This window comes from Cyprinus carpio, chromosome B8 (genome assembly GCF_018340385.1).
Source record: "Cyprinus carpio isolate SPL01 chromosome B8, ASM1834038v1, whole genome shotgun sequence".
Taxonomy (NCBI): domain Eukaryota; kingdom Metazoa; phylum Chordata; class Actinopteri; order Cypriniformes; family Cyprinidae; genus Cyprinus; species Cyprinus carpio.
The window spans coordinates 23,174,252-23,179,275 of record NC_056604.1 but is presented as its reverse complement, the minus strand read 5'-3'; the positions used below and the strand labels follow the sequence as shown (position 1 = coordinate 23,179,275).

The window sequence follows — 5,024 nt, the reverse complement described above, 5'->3', positions numbered from 1 at the left end:
TCCCTTTATATATATATATATATATAAAAAAAATTAGTAAGTGTTTCATTTTGATGTTGTAATTTAAAATGATTTATTTTATATTTTATTAAGTGTATTTATTATTAGCTTTTCATAAAACTAATGAATCCCCTGCAGTTCCTTCACAAAACACAGTTTGAGAAACACTGATGTAATGTAAAGTTTAAAACTTCATGTTAGGTCAAAAGTAATTTAAAAGTAGTCTGATTGTTACCTTAAATGAGTAATGTAATGGATTACGTTACTAACTATAATTTTTGTCATGTAATTTGGAATCATTGCTGCATCTGAATATGCATGCTTCTGTACTTTAATAGGCAAAAAAACAATAGCCTATGTGAAAAAAGTTCATTTGTATTCATAAAACAATAGGCAAAATGTACCCAGATCAACTACTATTTCCAATTAAATTTTGAAGTGTGCATCTGATGTACAGGCCATGGGAGAGGAGTTGTGAATGGCAGTAAGTCACATGAAAATGACATGACATGATGAATATATTATGCCTGAATTATTATAAAGTAGGCTTACTTTGTAATAGTCACAATTAATAAAGGATTTCTTTAAAAGAGGTACCTGCTTTGACGATTTTACAGCTACACATCAAGGGGGCCAGAAATGTAAAACCTGGAGTGCCACTGGACTGAAATGATTACTAAATGACATTTGCTGCTCCCCATTCTCAAACAATAAACAAAAACCCAAACCGACCCATTATTCAGCTTAATTACACACACAAACAAAAAAAAAAAAAAAAAAAAAACACACACAAATGCTTTGGCTTGTTTTGGAACCTTTGGCAGAGAAATAAAATATACAAACCATCTGACCAAATAAGGTCTGAAATGCAAGATATTAACAGCTTGTTTGTAGAACTGTTGTATAAAAACGAAATATCACAGTCTTGTGATAATAAAACTTCAATGTTGTTACCACAGAAACATTGTTGAACACAATTTCTCAAGCATTTTGACTGGCCAAAATTTGTTTCGCAAGAAAGGTGTTCCATTATTATAGTCTCCCTGCTGGTTTGGATGAATTATTACTTAAAGGGCAACCAGGCCAATGTAATATTTACATTTATGTTTCTGGCAGACATTGCATCCAAACAAGAAAAAGCTGTGGCTGGAGAAAGAGTGAATTTACCCACCCAAGGGAGTTAAACGGAGCTCAGACTTGGCAGTAAACTGGCAGATTACCCATACTGACAAAGCGACCGCATATGAAGTGGATGGCATGTCAGAGATGAGTTGCTGTGAGTGACAGACCTTTCTTTCTTTAGACATTCAGTGGAGTTTGCATTCAGCATCATACTCCCTGACCCACTTTCAGCTCTGGCCAATAAAGCAATCCAGTCATCAACAACCATGACGCAGCTCCAGCTCCAATCCATCCATCCACACTGCCAAGAGTCAGAGCTTAAATGTTTTCCTGCTCTTGAAGAACACCACTTTAGAAAGACATACAGCTCAGATCATCAAAACTCTGGTTACTATTTGGCATCAAAGGAGCGGAAAATAGTGCGAGTCTATGGCTTCAGTGGAGTGGGAGATCTCCATGTTTGTGTAAATGTCATTGCAATGCACAAAAGCTTCTTTATAGTGGAAAATGGTTCTTTAAGACACTGGTGCACCGGTGGGCCCACTTGCTATTACATGGTTATAACAGTAAGATCTTAGTCAAAACCTAAAGTAATATTATAACCTAAAGCTTGCAGACTTTTTTTTTTCATGACTGCTTTTTGATATATTTTAGAGAGCAACCATAATTTATTAGTGTGTAACAAGAGTCAATGAGTGAGTTCTGATCTGTTTTGAAATAGCAATGCATTTCATGTCGAGTTCAAAAGAACTTTTTTAAGAAAAAAAAAGTTAAAAAATGTATTGAATATAAAGACAGATCCTCCGTTTGTGATGCAATGCAAACTATAACACAAATCCAGGGTCTCGCTGCATGTGTTAAAGGTTGAATTCAAATCAAATATACTCAAAAATATCAAATACTGGTTGATTAATCAAACTGAGCTTTACATTTGTAGACCACTAGAACTGCTCTATATCCTCTATCCACCTCTTTATGAACTGATATTCAGTTCGGTGCAGTACAGACATTTTTTGCTAAGTACAGAAACCATTCTATTTGGATGAAATTTAGCATAGCATTAACTCTGTTAACACCAACATTTTGAAATATTACAGAAAATGTGACATCCCATAAAACTGCGACAGCTATGAAATAACATCATTTGGACCCTTTCTACAGCATGAGGAACATTTTATTCATTTTCATTTTCCATCTTTTTTTTTTTTTTTTTTTTTTACTAAACTTTTTAAAACAATTAAAACTGATTTGGTTTCTAAAAATATTGAACAAAAATAATAAAAATAAAATAAAATAAAATAAAAATTCCCCATCTAGCTAGCCTTAAAGTAATAGGCTAAATTTGAAATGTATATATTTTAATGTGTTTATTTTTTATGTGAATTGCATGTTTAAAAAAAAAAAAAATGGCACACATATTATTTTGTTTAATTTTAACAAGGACATGCACCTCCATTCACTGGCCATTTGCTGAAAGAGAGAGAGAGAGAGAACTTCTGAAGGAGTTCCATGCCCTATTTTGTATCCTATTCCAACAAAGCATTTCTTCACTGTATAACTTGGCCAAAGTTGAATGAAAGCAACCAGAGAGTGAGAAAGACTGAATGTTTTATTAACTCTTTTCATCATAACTGTAAATCCTATACACACACAGATCCAAAACACATTATGAGATACTTTAACCTTAAACAGTGATTAAGGCCTTGATGCCGGACATCCTTTTGTTGGATGTGTCGCCAAACAGTTGCTGGATGTGGATGGCAGAACTGATCTGGAGAAGAAAGAAAGAAAGAAAGAAGAAGAAAAAAAAAAAACCTACCTACCACACAAACCTTCAAGATGAAAAGATAAATCTACACTTACTTAAGATGCTATTGTAAACCATAGAAGCAAAGCAGTTCAGTGCGCCACCGACCAAAGAGCAATGCTAGTATATAAGCCTGTGAAATATACGAAACCCTTTCCATGAGTTGCATATCTTAATCATTTCAAAAATATAAGCACAGGACTATACTCGTACCTTTAGAGCTATTGCCCCATATGACCCTTCTTCAACCTTTGGTTACATGTTATTAATAGTAGATATTTTTGGTTCATCATGCCCATCTGGTGCTTTGAACAAAAGATTCAGATGATAGAAATCTTTATTCATGTTGATTTTATGCACAACAAAATGTAATTAAAAAAAAATTAGAAATCACAATATTTGGGTCAAAGGAAGTACATAAGCATTTTAATTGCAAATAATGTAGTTTATAAAATATAAACCTTCTATACCCAATAAAAATAAAACATAAGAGAAAGACAAAAGACAACAAAATGGTCCCATGGAAACAATCATAACTATCGATGGCGTTGTATGGGGCAGTCCACTCATTTGGCAGCACTACTGTAAACCAGAGACACTCACCGTCTCCTCTGTAACAAGGCCTCTGAATTTTCTACAATAAAAGAATTGAAGAATGGAAGCCAAAAAGTACACCACACAAGTATACCTTCGGATGAATCTCAGTAACTGATTATTATAAATATGATACTCATACAGTAACTACAGGCACAGTACTGCAGTGCAAGTTTGGGTTCAAAACGTCCTGAACTGACTTTCTGTGGGAAGCATAGGCGATACTTCAAAATGCAACATTCAAACATCCCGCTCTCTTCATGTAAATGTTTCATTTCGAAATGGTTGATGTTTAACATACCAGTAGATCTCCTCTGTGTCCCAATTTGGCAAAAGCACATAGAAACTTGACTAAAACATGATCAGATAATACATTCACTTCATATTTGACCCTTCATGTAGATGACTGGGGATAGTAGTCCTTTAACCTGACTGTGACCTTGATATTTTACCCTATTTTTCATTCAGTTCTTTGCAACAATAATAAAATGAAAATCTTACAGTTTGTTTATCATTAGTTATTTGCATTAATTAATGCATTTATGCGTCTAGGTTAATTTTATTTGATAAATATACTACTATCCATTGTTTACATGCTTATTCTTGTTTTAAACATCTTAAATACAAGTACTGAACCATATTGTAAACTATTAGCCCACCAGTATTAAAAAACATTCCAATGATGTATTAAAGGGATACTCCACCCCAAAATGAAAATTTTATCATTAATCACTTACCCCCATGTCGTTCCAAAACCCGTAAAAGCTTTGTTCGTCTTCGGAACACAATTTAAGATATTTTGGATGAAATCTGGGAGGCCTGTGACTGTCCCATAAACTGACAAATAAATAACAGTGTCAAGGTCTATAAAAGGTATGAAAGTCGTCGTCAGAATACTCCATCTGCCATCAGACATGCAATCTGCATTATATGAAGCGACAGGAACACTTTTTGTAAGCAAAAATAATTACCAAATCAAACCTAAACACACGTATAAACATATCACCGTATGTTGTGTTTGCTCTTCTGTATCATCCACGCCACAATAATGCACTGTTTTATTTCAAATCAAAGCTAAATACACGTAGAAACAGCGCATCCTTGTGGCGCGGATGACACAGAAGAGCATACACATCATACGGTGATATGGAGAGACACAGAGGAGACTGTTGACAAAGGAATTATAAAAAAAAGTAGTTATTTTTGTTTTCTTCGCTTACAAAAAGTGTTCCCATTGCTTCATATAATGCAGATTGCACGTCCAATGGCAGATGGAGTATTCTGACGAGACTTTAATAACTTTTCTGGACCTTGACACTGTTATTTATTTTGCAGTCTATGGGACAGTCACAGGCCTCCCGGTTTTCATCCAAAATATCTTAAATTGTGTTCCGAAAATGAACGGAGCTTCGACATGGGGGTAGAAGCATCTAGAAGTCGTCCAAGTGAAATCGACATACAACTACAACTCCATCACCTTCACCACAAACAAAAACACCGC

The 5,024-nt window shown here is 34.4% G+C and overlaps 1 long non-coding RNA gene across 1 annotated transcript; it reads right to left on the bottom strand.

The window, feature by feature from the left end:
* Positions 1-2,713: 2,713 nt before the first annotated feature.
* Positions 2,714-4,284, bottom strand: LOC109081758. The gene is made up of 2 exons (XR_002016280.2): positions 3,143-4,284; positions 2,714-3,062 (listed from the first exon to the last, which is right to left on the bottom strand). It is a non-coding gene; the product is annotated as an uncharacterized LOC109081758 (long non-coding RNA).
* Positions 4,285-5,024: the final 740 nt, after the last annotated feature.